The sequence below is a fragment of the Alexandromys fortis genome, unplaced genomic scaffold (genome assembly GCF_014885135.2).
Source record: "Alexandromys fortis isolate MF-2015 unplaced genomic scaffold, M_Fortis_MF-2015_v1.1 scaffold_69, whole genome shotgun sequence".
NCBI lineage: Eukaryota > Metazoa > Chordata > Mammalia > Rodentia > Cricetidae > Alexandromys > Alexandromys fortis.
This window is the reverse complement of record NW_026067951.1, coordinates 3,141,028-3,157,431: the sequence shown is the minus strand read 5'-3', so window position 1 is coordinate 3,157,431 and position 16,404 is coordinate 3,141,028. Positions and strand designations below refer to the sequence as shown.

Below are 16,404 nucleotides of genomic sequence, written 5' to 3'. Positions count from 1 at the left end.
AATAACAGTTGAAAAGGATTGACAATAAATATCCCAGAGCTTGAAACGAAAGTTTAAGAGAGGCCTCCTTAAAGATACACTGAGATTCATTTCCAAAGCTTCAGGAACTTTCCAAGAAAGACATTTATCTTTCATGTAAGGAAGGACAAGTTACCGACATACTTTTTGAGAGGATCTGGGTCCTTTTACCTCATAAATAGGATATTCCCATGCTAACAGATTCAATCTTGGTGACAACCAAGACTGTGGGCACCAGGAGGCTGAAACTGCCCAAAGCCCACCACACTAGCCACAAACAACTCGACATCCCATTCCTGAAGAGAGACGGCATAAATCTCCTCTTTGGAGGGCTCTTCAGAGTCTTAAACTTGGGGTATGTCAGAATTTATTTAAGTGGAATTTGGTCTCCAGAGAGGGACACATTAAGTCGAAACACTAGGGGACACTTGAAGCCCTTTAGAGACAGAAATAGAACCAACGCTTTGCAATTCTAAGAGATGCTGTCAAAGAAAACAGGAAGGTTGAGAAGAAAGATTCGCCACAGACAGATCTTTCTTTCAGGTCCATTGTCCATCTTACTTATCTTAGCTGCTGTATTTGGATAAGAAGTTTCCCTAGAAGCCTCAGCTGCTGACCACACGGTTATGAACTGGCGGATCCAGTCATGGGAGGTCATTGGCTCGTGAGAGTTCTGACTTCTCGGTGAGTTAATCTACTGACAACCTTTATCTTTTGGCATTATTGGGAGAGGGTGGGAACTTTCGGAGGTGCCTGAAGAAAGTAGATGTCTTGGTGCCTGTCTTTGGAGGCCATGTCTTGTGCCAAATTCTTCCCTGTTTTCCCTGTTTCCTGGATTCTGTGAGGTAAATGTCTCCGTTCCTCAGTTTTTCCACCAAGATGACCTGACTTATCATGGTCCAGAACACAGCAAGCCGAATGCCCATGGGTTGAAATCCTCCTCCTATACTTTACAGCAGCGATGCAGAACTGACTGCTACAGTTGCTCTCAGAATCCCCACCCCATCACAAAGAAAGCTGGTAGGATAGACCAGCTGAAACAAGGCACAGGGTCGCTGGTCCGCTGGTAAATTTTCACACTTGGCACGGTGTTGGATAAATGTTGAGTCAGTAAGTGGATTGAATGCTAGCAAACAAACAAAATACCCAGGAGAGCCATTTGTGTAAATTGCTTTAAGGATCAAATCAATTACAATTTTAAGGCAAATAATCTTCCCATTTGTTTTGTTTCTGAGGCTAATCCAAGGACGGTTTAATCAAGGCTGGTACTATTTCATTGTATTCTTTAGAATAGTTCAGGACCCAAGTGTAGAATTTAGGTCTCTGTGGGCTAGGCTCAAAACTTATTTTCATTCTCCTTACTCGGAAACTGGTGCCTTATTCTTGGAGGCAAACTCAAGATGGTTATTTTTTTAAATGAAAATTGTTAAATAAAGTATTGTTTCCACTAATTGTATTACTTTAAAGTACTTATTACAGCATTCTGCCATTAGAAATGATCCAACCCGAGTGTAGTGGCGTATGCCTGTAGCTAGCACACGGGAGACTGGAGAAGAAGGATTAAAAGATTGAGGCCAGTCTTGGCTTCATAGCAAGGCTCTGTCTCAAGCAAACAAACAGCCAAGCAAATGAAACCCAAATGCACTGAGTACGTATTTGCTTTTTTTTTTTTTAAGCTAAAAACAAGCCGAATCAAACAGCAATAAAAAACCAAGACAGAATCTCAATCTTTAATCAGTATTATTCCAAGATCTTTTGGTCCATTTCCATCTGCAGAAACGATTGTGGTTTTAGTAAAGTGCACCTAGGAAAGAAAGTTGCTTGAGAAGAAAACAAAAGGGAAAATAATCATGCAGGAAGCTGAGATTTCATTGTCAAACATAGGAAGGTCGGCTTCCAGCAAGTTCTCCAGTTTGTGAGGAGGAGTTTTGGCTGGATGCCAGGGCACTTCCCTGGAAATAGTTCCTAAAATATTAAGTAGAAAAAAAAAAAAGTTCCTGACTTTAATTTGATTTTCAAGGATTTAAAGATGTTTTCTTCACCACCATGGCAATAAGGAAAAACTGGAAACTGTGAAAAGGCAAGCAGAACCACGAGAAAAGCAATAATGCAGACATTAAGAACAAAATGATTTATTCTGCCGTCAAAATAGGAATCCCCCTCAGATTCTGTAGTCTTAAGGCTTTCGACTGCAAAGACAACGCTTTGAGCTTTGGGGAAACGGATGAGAGAAATGTTTTCTGGGCTTGACCAGAACTTGTCCTTAGCCATCTCAGATGAGTCACCCTGCCCAGCGAACAGAGTCTACCTCTGTCCCAGGGTGGAGATGCTTCAGTGAGTGGCAGCCATCAAATTCCTCCTAGAGCTCCCTGTGCTGGGCCCTTGGTCGATACCCACTAATGATTTGTTTACTTGGTGCCTGGGGATGGAGCTCAGTTGGCAGGCTGCTTGCCTAGCACACCTGATACCCTGGGTTTGATCTCCAGCACTGTATAAAGCCAGGTATGGTAAACCACGCCTGTAATCCCAGCAGGGGGCTGGTGTGCAAGTGGTAGAAGGTCTGCAAATAGTGAGTGTGAGGCCAACATGGGAAACACGAGGCCATGTTAAAGAAAGAAAAATATTTTTCTCACTTAGGTAAACCAGATGCTCTACAAAAGGCTAGAAATTCTCTCTCTCTCTCTCTCTCTCTCTCTCTCTCTCTCTCTCTCCTCTCTCTCTTCTCTCTGTCTCTGTCTCTGTCTCTGTCTCTGTCTCTGTCTCTGTCTCTGTCTCTCCTGTAGTTATAATGCTTCCCCTTCTCTTCAGCAGCTAGAACAATGCTTTCTTGCCAAACTAACCCTTCTACAGATGACAAGAGCTTTATCCTTTGTACTCAGGGGTACTTGCAATCTATTTCACCCTATTCATCTTCTCTTGACTGAATTTTCCCAGCCTGGTGGCTTAGAAGTCTTTGTGAATACCTGCACACCCCTTTGCCTCTGTTTCCCCAGTGACTCAGCTTTTGTGAGATTCTTTTCCTTCCTTTATTCTTTATTCATTCTCCACCACCTAAACCCCCCCCCCCCCCCCCCCCCCCCCCCCCCCCCCCCCCCCCCCCCGTCTCTCCCTTCCTGCTGTCTCCTAATCCTATTTCTGTCTGTTCTTTGTGGCGTTGGGGATTGGATGCAGGGTCTTGCATCCAGTGTGCTAGAGAAGGGACCACTGAGCTGCATCCCCAGCCTCTTTTCTTTGTCTCCTAATAGAATGATGTCGTGAGTTCCTCAGTGATATGGCTTCATGACTGCTAGGTATTTTGTCTTAGACACCAAACCTCTCTGCTGACACAAATAATTCCAATCAAACTGAATCAGACTGAATAAAAGATGCCCATGTTTAATAGATTACCTTATTCCCAGGTGGACCTGGGAAAAGCATGGAGACGGGAAAAGAGAAGGAGAGACCATGCAAAACCCAGAGACCACGTGTTCATTCTCTGGGGGGGTGGCAGTTTAAATAGCCTGTGGGAGTGGTCATGACCTTCCCTAGGGAGTGGTTACCATTTGGTGGGCTTTCTCAGAGGTGGAGTTTGGACTAAGGCAACTCCCAGGGGAAGGGGCTTATGTCAGGAGCTGGGGTGAAGCCCCTCAGCCAAACCATCTGGACTTTCTGTATAAAGAGGTGCCAAGTGAGCTGAGGTGAAGTCCCTCAACCAAACATTTTAGACTCCTTGGACAAAGGGGTACTGGCTCAAGTCTGGCTGTTTCCTGCAGGCATGGGGTGACGTGGGAGAGGGGAGAGCTGGGAGTTGGTGGACTCACGCTCAGTGAGAGGTGTGGCTGGAGCAGCATCTGGTTTACTGTCATCCTGCAGATGTCAGGCAGCTGTTTTTTTTTTTTTTTTTTTTTTTTTGAGAGAGAGATGAGAAGGCAGGTGGCTAGGAGAAAAAAAAATTATTATTATTGGCCCTGTGGATGGGGCTAGCTGTGGGAAGAGCCATGAACTGCCAGAAAAAATGGGACAGAGAAGTGTCCTGGTTGTATAGGTGAGGCTCGAGTTATAAGTGGGACACAATAGCAGATAAAACCAGATTTTAGTTGGTAGGTGTCCTTGATCCAAGAGAGTTGGTACCAATGGTGAAGTTCCAGGAGCTGGTGTCGGTGTTGGCATTGTCTGGAGAGGACTTTGTAAGTTGGTCTTGGCCCAGACAGCAGGTGTGCCTGTAAAATCTGCTTTAAAATGGGTGGGGCTAAAATACACCCTGGAGACTGTTAGTCTTTACCAGACCAGATTTCTTGATAACGCAGCAGAATTTTTTTCAGGAACCTGCAGGTATCTTGTTCAAGGGAATTGGGAACTCTGGATTTTTTTTTAAAGCTATATATGAAACCTGTTAGTTCTGGACTATGAAGCCTGTGAAAGAGGCAAACCTCTCTGTATTTTAGCAGGAAACTTAACAAATCAAGTAATGAGCTACCAGTTCCTTAAGTCATCAAATGCCATCAGACAGATCTGGGAGGGATAAATGAGCAGATAGCTATGCAGGCAATGCCAAGTCTCTCCTTAGTCCTTGGAGAACACCAGCATAGAAGCAGTGCTTGCTGTTAGCTGCTGAGTACAAGAGGCCCAAACATTTCCTGTGGGGGGAAGATTTAGTCTACCTGTCTTGGCAGGATGAGAAGATCAATTTTCCAGGTGAAGCATCCAAGAAATGGTTGGAACGGCCACTTTTTGATGTGTGGGTAGCTTTGCCAAACCCAAAGGCAAGCCTTGAAGTAGAAGGTCTTTAGCAACTACATATCTTATTGGAGGAGCTACATGATGCTGCAGAAGCTGGCATGTCTCTGTGTTAGAAGCTCTTTTGTTAAATGCCATACTCTCAGATCTGTAAAGGTACTTGAGAATTAGGTACAATTAATTGCCCATTAGTTAAATTTAGACATCTATTCTACCCAATAGTTACAGCTTACCAATACTAGTAAATGTAAGAAGATTAAAAGGAATATTTTAATAAGCTAAAGAATATTAACATATGTGGGTACTCTTACCCAAGGTGGTGGTGGGGTCAAAATGGGGTTACCTACGTGTTTGTATTTTTTTCAGAGCTGTTATAATCTGGAGTTGTAAGTTTTACAGATCTTAAAACATGCACATATACACACAGAGACATAAAGCAAACATACTATGAAAATGCACTGACATACTCACATAGACATAAAACAATCATACTGTGGCCACATTATCCTAACAGACAAATAAAAGCTTTCTGGCAAGCGGCGGAAGCCAGGGAAGCACAGAGGTGGTCCTGTTAAGGACTGGCTTAGCAGATGCTGCAAGGGGGAACAAGAACAAAAGGATGAAGGAACTATATGGTTTTAGAGTAGACGAACAGGGGGAAGCAGATTTGCATCCACTGTAGAGAACAAACAGTGAGAGATGAGAACCTGTGTCAGCTGGCCAACTTAAAAATCCCTGTGTAGGTAGGCGGCAGAAGCCAGGAAAGAACACAGGGTGGTTCCATGAAGGACCAGATTAGCAGACACTGCAAGAAGAAACAAAAACAAAGAAGGAACACCTGTAGAGTTTTAGAAAGGACAGGGGACAGGGAAGAGAGATCTGGATCCACTGTAGAGAACAAACAGAGAAGTAGGGAGGGCAGTGGGGAATGGGAGTGGGGACGGGAGCAGGCCTCTAGAAACCATGGGCTTTACATTAGCCCCAATTTAAAAGGATTTTTTTTTTTTTTTAGTAAAAGGTAGCCCAAGGGCATTTGAGGATCTGGCTTCAAATCACAAGAACCCATTTAAAAGCCCATGCCAAATCTTAAGACTCAAGCCCGTCGCAAGGGGTCTACCGGGACAGAGATCTTGAGTCAAAAACGGGGGGGGGGGGGGGGGGGGGGGGGGGGGGGGGGGGGGGGGGGGGGGGGGGGGGGGGGGAGGTCATGAGAAATGAGTGGCAGACATCTCTATGCACTCAGTTCCATCTCAGTGGGGCCTGGCTAGCAGCTTGAATGGACATTTGGGATGATCATGACTTCCACGGAAGGCCTGAAAATCAAAAATAAGGAACTACAAATGTGTCCTGTCGCACCCCGCCCCCCCGGCCCCGCCCGCACCCCAGACCCTAGGTGCATGTACTCACAAAGGGGAACTCACTAAGATGAAGACAATCTTAGCCTGGCAGAGAGCATGTGTGAGAAGGGTGTTTTTCCCACACATGGCCTGGGCCCGTGGGAAAAACAGACCCCCATCTTGGCGGAACCTCCAAATGTTAGGTGTTTTGTCTTAGACGCCAAATCTCCCTGCCAACACAAATAATTCCAATCAAACCAAATCAGACCGAATAAAAGATGCCCATGTTTAATGCAATACTCCTGGATGGCCCAGGGAAAAATGTGGAGAGGGAAAGAGAGAGAAGGGAAGACCCTGTGTTCATTTTCTGGGGGCAGTTTAAATAGCCTGTAGGGGTGGTCTTGACCTTCTTTGGAAAGGGGTTACAGTTTGGCGGGCTTTCTCGGAGGTGGAGTTTGGACTAAGGCAACTCTCAGGGGAGGGGGCTTATACCAGGAGCTGGGGTGAAGCCCCCCAGCCAAACAATCTGGACTTTTTGTATAAAGGGATGTTAGGGAGCTGAGGTGATGCTTTTGACCAATGACCAGTGAAGGCTTCTTTCTGAACTACTTGCCTAGGTAGAAGCAATTCCTATGTTCATGAATACTAGAAGTGTTGGTACCAGTCTCTCTCCCCGGGTCACCCGAGTTGTCCCCTCCCCTACATAATACACACTTCTTGATTCAGGAGTTAATAGAAGAGTATCAGTGTTCAGAGGGGCCTCCAAGGAGACATTGGCCAAATGCTCTAGGGAACTGGGATTTCTCAGGGAGTCAGGGTGAGGGAAGGATGGTGCTCTTTGGAGGAATATATTTTAGGCCTTTTTTCTTTTCTGTTGTGTGAGTCTTTTGGCATTTTATTTATTTATTTAGGTTTTTTGAGACAGGTTACTTTGTGTAACCTTGTCTGTCCTAGAACTAGCTCTGTAGACTAGGCTGGCCTTGGACTCATAGAGATCTGTCTGTCTCTGACTCCTATGTGCTAGGATTAAAGGCATGCACCACTGCCCTGCGGTGCTTTGTTTAAGATGAAAATTATTGACAAACATTATGCTTACAAAGGGAACTCATTTTCTGGGCATAGCATCAGACAGGGGCCACAAGAAGGGATACAATGGTAGAAAAAGGAAGTGACATCAGTCTTGCTAAGTAAATGCCCTTGCTTTCCTGGGTCCAAGTTTCTTCTTGGATAGACTGGAAGTGATAGCTATTTTTGAGCTAACTCCCAGGAAGCCCTTGAAACCTGTAAGCTCTTAATGCCACACATAACCATTGTAAGGGCCTCAAGACCCTGGTCCCTCGACTGCCTTCTTCTTGACCACAGGGCTCTTGTGTAAGTCCCAACTCTTCTTGGGTGCTTAGGTTCCTCACTGCAGCCATCTGAAGGCCCTAATCTGTGACTTCACAGACTTGAAGATAATCACAACTTATTTAGTGAGTACGCATCACGTGATCTAAATGCGTTTTGCAAGTCAGCTGACTTTATCGTTGCAACTGTGTGAAGTAGTTGTACAACCAGCAGAGAGGAAAACAGGCCTGTGGAGGCTTTCTTTCGCAGCTCAAGTCCAAGGCTTCTACTTCAGCGACACTTTTGATGGCAGAGACTTTGGGATCTGATTAGAAAATCCAAACAACTCTTTGCAGCACCTTCTGGAAGAACCTGCATTTCCGGTTCCCAAAGCCAGCTTCTCTTAAAGCTTTTGGAAAGAGATTCCTTTGGAAAGTCAGGCTGCTGGTGATGAGCAGTGGGGCAGGAGTCTTGAGCCTCTGAGGTGTTGAGCTGAGTTAAATGGTGCTTGCCCCACTCCCTGCTTACTCCTCCTACATCCCAGGCTTCCCTCATTCTTCTGATCAGCAGCTCTGGCAGGCTTCCAGCAGTTGCTTTACGTGTTGGACAATCCACCTGGCCTGGCCTAGTTTCCAGAGGTTCCTCATACGAAGCCCTCTGGAGACAGCTGTGCTGTTTCAAGAATCAGCTCCCAAGTGGGAGGTCTGATTTACGGGGTGGCTCGCGGGATTATCAAATATTTTAACTATTACTTGTCACTTGGATAGGAGCACTTTCTATACTCTCTTCACAGGTCAGAAGCAGAGAGATGGAAGAGAATTTCGTCCTCTCTGTCTCTTATTAAGAAGAGGCTGAGCACAGTATCTCCTTGTAAGGAATTCGAGAGTTTCTGCTGCCAGTAGCTCTTATATTTGCATCTGCCCCATGTCCTGGGCAGCATGTCCAGCTCTTTGCGTGCATCCTTTCAGTTTTACCAATAAGGAAACAAAAGCTTAGGGGATGGACTTACACCACAGGTAGAGCGGAGGCTGAATTTCGGCATGTCTAACTTTCTGCCCATCAGGCTAGGCTGTCTGGCCTACAGCTGCTGTGGTCCTCAGTAAGGGTGAAGGGGATCTTCACGGGTAAATCTGCAAACTAGGCAATTTGTAAAAATTCCCACTTGCCTCTGGATTTCACTGCTGGGATTGACTGGGTTTATGTGGATGATTATGGCCAAAAATTTGCATTTTGTGTTTCTAGCAGCTCAGGGGTTGGCAACTGGGAGGCAAGCGGATTGAATGAAGAGCTCAGAGCCTGGGAAGCAAGGAAGAAATGAGACTGAATTTAGAAACTAAACTCCCAAAGCCAGAGAAGGTAGGCACACACAGCACTTGGGATAAAGGGTGAGGGAGGCCTGAGCTACAAAGTCACAAAGTTTCTGTCTCAAAACACAAAAACAGAAAACCCAACCCCAACCTAAACCATCATATCAGCCTCCTTGAAGTGTCAAGATGAAAGCTGCACAAGTAAGTGGGTAAGCGAGGGTTGGCTGCACGTACCTGGCTCGTAGTGAATGGGAAAGTGATGGGTTTGACCTTCAGTGGAGACTCAGCAAGCTCAGACACTCCTTATTCGGAATCAACAAGCCCACATCAGCCAGTTGAAGAAGCCCATTTCGTTAAAGACATACAAGTGAGTATGAAAACACGGAGCAGGGGCTGGATGGAGCAGGGGCTGGAGCAGGGGCTGGAGCAGGGGAAAATGGTTTGGCTGAATGTTCTGTGCCTTTGTATACACAGTTCATTAAGTTCCTCTCCTCTTCCAGTTTATTAAAATGGCCCTTGCAGAGGTGGCTGTTGGCGTGCAACCTGCTAGTTGGGGTGTCGCCTCTCTCTTTGAAATGCCAGGGCCAAATTTTCTCTGATTTTGATTAGACTTCCTTCTGATTTAATGAGGTTTGACCGTCTCTGAAGTGTTTCATTATTGTACCCACAATAGCTTAGTAATGGCTTAATTGTTGCCGTGCGGTGGCCTAGAACGCATATTTATGGTGTATACAGAGTACTGAAGGCAGGGCTGTCTAGGAAGGAAAACCTAACTAATTGCTGTAGGTGGCTTGATTCTCCACTCAGATTTTCTTTTCCTTAAGGCCAGCTTTAGAAAAGACCAGCTGCCCCTAGAGCCATGTGACTTTAGGGCTAGAAGGAGGCTTGGGTGTAGCTGACTTCTTTTCAGACATTCCTCAGGAACATGAATTTCCATAAGACCCCAACCCAAAGAAAATGTAAGAAAAACTCACATTATCTATGCTTCAGTGGTCTGCCCCCCTCGCCCAATGCAGTGTGATTTCTCAAAGGTGAACATTAGCATCCTGGGTCTTACATACGGTCACCTCCCCCACCACCCACTTCTCATCTCAACCTCAGCAACTCACCGAAGGAAACAACACCAGGCTTCCTTTCCAGTCTCAGGGAGTCCAGGATGTGAAGCAGGTAATTCATAACGTTCTTTTTTTTGTAAATTTTTATTTTGTAGTAACTTTTTATGTTGGTTTATTTTTTTCTGTAGTTCAAGATAGATAAATACGCCGGGCGGTGGTGGCGCAGGCCTTTAAATCCCAGCACTTGGGAGGCAAAGGCAGGCGGATCTCTGTGAGTTCGAGACCAGCCTGGTCTACAAGAGCTAGTTCCAGGACAGGCTCCAAAACCACAGAGAAACCCTGTCTCGAAAAACCAAAAAAAAAAAAAAAAAAAAAAAAAAAAAAAAAAAAAAAAGATAGGTAAATAAATACATATCCATATCCAAGGCATATAAAACTTTTCATATTGCTAAGATCCGAAATTTAACTGATAAAGACTACTGCCTACGTATGATGGCTCATACCTGTAACTCCAGCAATTGGGAGGCTGGGGCAAGAGGATCACTACAAACTAGGTTTGCTTTGATTACATAATGAGGCCTTGTCTCTAAAAAAAGCAGAACCAAAATCAAACCAACAACAAAACCCACGTTGAACAACAGCAAACTACTATTTAGTCTAGAGTACTGGTCTATGTTGCCTTTCACTGTCCTCCCTCCTTCCTCCCTCCCTCCTTCCCTCCCTTCCTCTTTCTTTTCTTCCACAAGCATGTAATGATTGACAGCCACAGGCCATCTATTGATGTTAGAGCTGCACTGAATAAAGTAAAAGTTATGCCTTCATGAGCCCCTACTGATGCTTAGCTGGTAAGGTGAGTTGTCCTATTCCAACTAAGAGGGTGGGTACGTAGACCCAGTTTCCAGTGATAGGGATGGGCCATGAAAACCCACAGCTTCCCTAGAGTCTTCTGGGGAAGCAGCAAACTCTTTTCCCAAGACTGGTTGAATGGGGCTACAAGAAAGCCTCTTCCAGCTTAGGAGCATCTATAGCCCCAGAATCCTTGGCAGCATGTTCACGTAGAAGGCTAGTTAGACACAGCTGTGATCCCGGTCGTAATGGCGGCAAAGGCTCCAATTCAAGCTGTCATGCCAAGTTAGACACTTGGATGAACTGGTCCTCCCTGAATGTTTCTCTGCTCACAGAGGGTGCTGCACAGATGTGGTTGCCCTTCACCGCTGTGTGAGAATGTGAGTCCAGCAGATGAAGTTCAAGGGGGAGCCTGGGATTCATGTGTGGCTCCTAAAGAACAGGGCAGGAAAAACCCATCTCCGTGGGCTCTGTGCTTATTCTAAACAGTTTCTATTTAGGAAAGTCAGTCCATATGATCAGAACGTCTATTTCCTTTATGGATGCTGGCACCCTTGAGGTTAACACATCCATTCCTGATTTCAAAAATGAAGCAAGCTTATGGTCAGATTTTACTAGTGTTTTGTTTTGAATTTTTCCAACTCAGTAAGTGTTCCATTTACAAAATCAGGACATGCTTTTTATTTTTATTTTTTTTTCCACCAAAAAAGAGGCATAGGATTGTGAGATCCTTTCTTAGGCTCAGTCCAGACATCTGTTTCTCTGAAAGAACATTTGTCTTTTACATGAGTAATAACTAGGCGAAAAGAAGTGAGAGAAATAGATGCTCTTTACTGCCATGGGGGATTATTTATAAAAGCACTCGCAGCTCTCTAAAGCAGGGCCAGCTTCTTCTGCAGCAGCTCCCTGTGATTTGCAAGCGCTGCGTCCCGAGACCCTTGGTGGATGACTGAAACCGCAAAGAATATGGAGTTGTGTATCACACTTTTTCTACTCATACAGAATTATGATAAAGTTCATTTTATGAATCAGGCATGATGTGGTGGTTTGAATGCAAATGGCCTCCATAGGCTCACTATTTTGCAAATTTAGTCCCTAGTTGGTGGAACCATTTGGGAAGAATTAGAAGGTGTGTCCTTCCTGGAGTAGGTGTGGGTGGTTTTAAGGCTTCAAAAGCCTACACCAGGCCCAGTCTCTCTCTCTCTCTCTCTCTCTCTCTCTCTCTCTCTCTCTCTCTCTCTCTCTCTCTCGGTCTGGTCTTAACTGCTGGGCTTTTCTTTTTCTTTTTTTCCCTCCTTTGTTCCCTTTTCCCCTTCCTTCCTTTTTCCTTTTCTTTCTTTTTTCCAATAGCATCTGCCTTATGTTGCTCAAGCTGGCTTGAACTCCAAAGCTCCAGCAATCTATTGCCTTTGCCTCACAAGTGGGTGGATCTACACACACCACCATGGCTACCATAGCCCAGCTTCTTGTGTCCTTCGATTTATTTTGTTACTTACTTATTTATTTTTGGTACTGAAGAAAACGAGATAATAATTTCTTTGGGCAAAGATAAAAATGAGCCAAAATAGAGATATTTCAAAGAAACATTTATTAACAAAAATATATTTTGAAAAATTCAGATTCATATAATAAAAATGGTTACTGAGATGCAATTTCATGAATTTATTTTTCGCTTCTCAATTAGCAAAGATTTTTAAAAAATACTTGACTCTAGGGCAGGGCTTCCTAAGCTTTTCCCAATCTTGACCCCCTTTTGTCTGAGGAATTTTTTATGTGACCCCTGGTATATGGGCATGTAAAATACGTCTAAACTTAAATATTTACTGATAATAAATCATAAGGAAATTTATCTTAAAACAATTATTTGCTATAAAAATAATTTTGCCACTTATTAACTATGAAAGCAAATTTGCATCCTAGTGAAATGGATACGCTTATTTTTACACAAAGCATTAAGTCTCAGCTGCATGTTTTCATTCTGCAGAACATAGAGCATCTTCAATGTTTTTCAGAGTTGATCAATATTTTGATCTTGTAACTGTCAATGCTAAGAACATCACTTTGCACAAATATACAGTACAAAATGGCAGAAGGATGTTTACGGCCATGTTGGAAGTTCTGTCCTAAACCCAAGCCAAAATTCATTTAACAATTTTAAAAATAAACCTTAAGTCAGCAATTCAAATAGCAATTTTAGAAATCAAATGTTCTGGACAGAACACAATCCCAAATCGGATGCTTATAAGCTCAGGAATGATGGTAGGTAAAATACGAGAAGGACTGGTCTTTATAAGAGCAGAGCCCTTTGTGTGTCCTGGTAAATCCCTGCAGGAAGCAGCACACATTCGTCTTGATTCTGAGTCGGTGTTCTCAGGCAGTCATGGTTGCTATGCAGTGTGATAGCATGTGCAGGCAGAGTGGACATATACAGGCCGGAGTCGGATTCACGTGTGTTTGACTTTGAATTCATTCTAGATTATGGTACAGTCACGAATCTTCTACTGCAGCCAAATTTTTCACAACCCCCAACATCCGAACCATATGACCTTATGTGAGACTGCAACCCAAGGTTTAAGGAGCTGTGTTCTAAGGTGCCTCTGCAGGAAACAGGCCTTTCACTTACTGCTGGGAAACGTGTAAACTGGCAAGCTTCAAAAAATATTTAATTTGAAAATGTCATACATGTATACAATGCATCTTGATAAAATCCACACCTCCCTCCCCTACTCCAACTCTCCCCAGGACACCTATCACACCTCCCGTCCAATTGTATGTCCTCCTCTTATAATTTTTATTTGTTTATTTTTAACTCTCTGAGTTTAGTCGGTGCTACCCACATGTGTATGGGGCCATGCATTGGAGTTGTGGGCAGTGTGTCAATATATATCAGTTCCTAAAAATATTTTGTATATAATTAATTTCATTGCATGACTTAATTAGGATCATGCAGACCAATATTTATACACTAGGATATTGACTGTAGTATTATTAATTAGTTACCTAATCAGTTAAGTAACTTAAAGTTCAATAGAGAATAATCATTAATAATAAGTAAAATTTTATCTAACTAGTAAATGTGTTATTCTCACAGACCGTACGAGTCTCAGGGTATGGAATTGTGAGAGAAAGAAATACATTGGCTCCATGTTTGAAGAAATAGGTTTAGGAATAAAAACAGAAGAAACAATAAGCAAAAAATTAACTAGTCATCTTGGGTTGCTGGGGAATTCTCGGTTTCTCTGCCTTCTCTATGAGCATCCTATGAGCAGCCGAATCTATCAGTACACTGACAGGCCCCACTGGCAGTTTAACTGTACTCATTGTTCCACACCGCTGCAGGGAAACCCAAACCCTTCATTTGAGTTCAGGTTCCTGCATATCGGCTCCCTGCCACTCTTCCTGTTTCCAGGGGTTCCCTAGCCCAGTCTTCTTCCTGCCTAGCTCCCTTCTTCCACAGACTTCTTCCCAGGCCTTGTGTTCTTTCCCCCATCCCTGGCTTCCCAATGCCAGTCACATACTTCTAGCTTCCAGAGCTCCAAGGAGGTAGGTCCTCTCCACTTTGGGGACACCTGCCCAATCCAGCCTCTGAATTCCTGCAAGAGCTTGCTTGCTACAAATCTGTTGTCTAACTTTCTCCATGGGCACCTGTTTCTGCAACCAGGAAGGACCTACAGGGCAGCCCCTAGTGATGTCCACTATGGTGCTCGGTACACAGGAGTGTTCATATACAGCAGGTGCTCAATAAGTACTACAGACTGACTCTTCCTGCTCTATGTGTGACAAAGTGGCCCATGGTGCATTTGGAATTTTTTTTTTCATGCCCCTTTTTTACCTTTCAAAACAAATCCATTTAGAGGCTGATAGTCCAGACTAGAGGCAGTCTCTGTAAAGTACAGGAGCGTTCCAGAATGAACAGAGATTAGACTGTAGACTAAACAGACATTCCTCCCGGTCCTTGCTTTTTGCTGCTTTTCATACTTCTCTTTGATGTATTAATGTTAGGTGGGTAGATATTTGGACTCTTTCTTGGGGCAGAGGGCTGAAGCCCAGGGTCTACACATGCGGAGCAAGTCCCTGGGGTCTCATGCAAGCTGAGCAAGTGCCCTACAACCAAGAACACCTTCAGCCTTCAGCCTCTTTTACCTCTCTTTGCAAAGAAGAAACTGTAAAAAATGACCTCTTTGCTGCTTTTTACGTGAAATGAAATTCATTTGAGTTGCTACAGTTTAAAGGGTCTGGCTGCATTTGCTACTGGGAATAAGAGCTAGGAGGGTAGCAAGGGCTGGTAGCTATAAGGAACAGGCAAAAAGTCACAGACACAGATGACCTCTGATGGATCTCACGGTCTATGGCTGTGTGGGGGACTGTGGTGGATTTCCATGAAAATGGATGATATATTGAGGGACATGAATTCTCACTTGCTTAGGCCTATGAAGAAACCCTAACAACCTGGTGTATTTGTATGTAGGCCAGAGGTCCATGTCAGATGCTTCCCTTACTAGCTCTCCATCTTTTCTTAAATTTTTTTTTTTTTGATACTAGGTCTCTCATTGAACCTGAATATCACCTACTATGAACTCCAGGGTCCTTCTGTTTCCTTTTCCCCAGCACTAGGATTGTAGGTAAGCACAGTTTTCACAGGGGCTCTGGGAGTGGGTTAGGGGGTCAGTCAGATAAAACACTGTGGTTCCCCGAGGGGCGGCAGCAGGCCATGAAGGGCAGCCAGGTCCCACCACCCGCGGCCTCTGTAGGTCCCAGGCGGGTGGGATACGGCCGGTCATTGGCGGGGCAGCGGGTCCCACGAGGAGCTGCGTGGGTGAGAGACAGAGATGGATTGGCACGCCATGCAGAGAGAGGGTTTGGGTATGGTTTCGTCAGTAGGTTATGAGAGGAAAGGGAAGGGCGGGAGACAGAGAGAGAAACAGAGAAGGAGAGGAGGAGAGGAGAGGAGGGAGCAACGGCAGCAGCCACCTCTTCCGAGAGAAGAGAAACAGGGCAGAGAGAGCCCAAGGAGCCTCGCTATGGGTTTGGTGTAATAGGCACCGCAGGCCTGTCCCTGCCGATGTCAGGGGTACTAGTCAGCTCCATGTGATAGCCCAACAGAAGTGTTCTTCAAACTTCTCGTTCTTCCAAGGCAGGGATCCAGAGCTCTGTATCAAATCTACGTTACATCTTTTTCAAGCTTTAGTGTTTTTTTGTGTGGATATTTTGCCTGCATGTATGTATATATATATATGGGTATCACATGCATGTCTGGTTCCCAAGGAGGTCAGAAGAGGGTGTTATAGACCTCCTGAGACTAGAGTTTCAGGTGGTTGTGAGTTGCCCTGTGGGTGCCGGAAATTGAACCTGAATCCTCTGTAAGAGCAACAAGTGCTTGTAATCACTGAACCAACCCCTAAAAATCTATATTTTAAATGTGGTACTCTGTGGCTGCATGAGTTACCTCGAGAGACTCCACTGGGCTCATGAATCATCTGTTTGGGATTTCTTGTGATTCTGGTTTCTGTAGGAAGCACAGAATTGCTAAATACAAACAGTGACTCCATGGTTCCATCCAACCTTTTGCCCCTGTCCTCTGCCTGTGAGGCCCAAGTACAGATAGGTCTATGCCAGTGAGCTTTGATCTTTTCCATTGCTATAGCAAACTCCCAGACAGTGTCTAAATATCTGCTCCTGGTCACAAGGCCAAGGGTTGACCAAAGGTGTGGATAGATGATCTGGTATGAGCACATTCCCACCGGAGACAAAGCTAGCTTAACTCTGTGCCCTATGGAGGGAGCACCAAAGTCACAGGAC

At 44.6% G+C, this 16,404-nt stretch overlaps 2 long non-coding RNA genes across 2 annotated transcripts in view; both read right to left on the bottom strand.

Moving 5' to 3' along the window:
* LOC126506789 (uncharacterized) overlaps nucleotides 1–16,404 on the bottom strand; it is a 75,972-nt gene that overhangs the window by 11,256 nt on the left and 48,312 nt on the right. The gene's annotated exons all lie outside the window — the stretch shown is intronic.
* LOC126506794 (uncharacterized) lies at nucleotides 6,344–10,129 on the bottom strand. Its single transcript, XR_007593337.1, has 3 exons — nucleotides 9,814–10,129; nucleotides 8,939–9,097; nucleotides 6,344–8,693 (listed from the first exon to the last, which is right to left on the bottom strand). It is a non-coding gene; the product is annotated as an uncharacterized lncRNA (long non-coding RNA).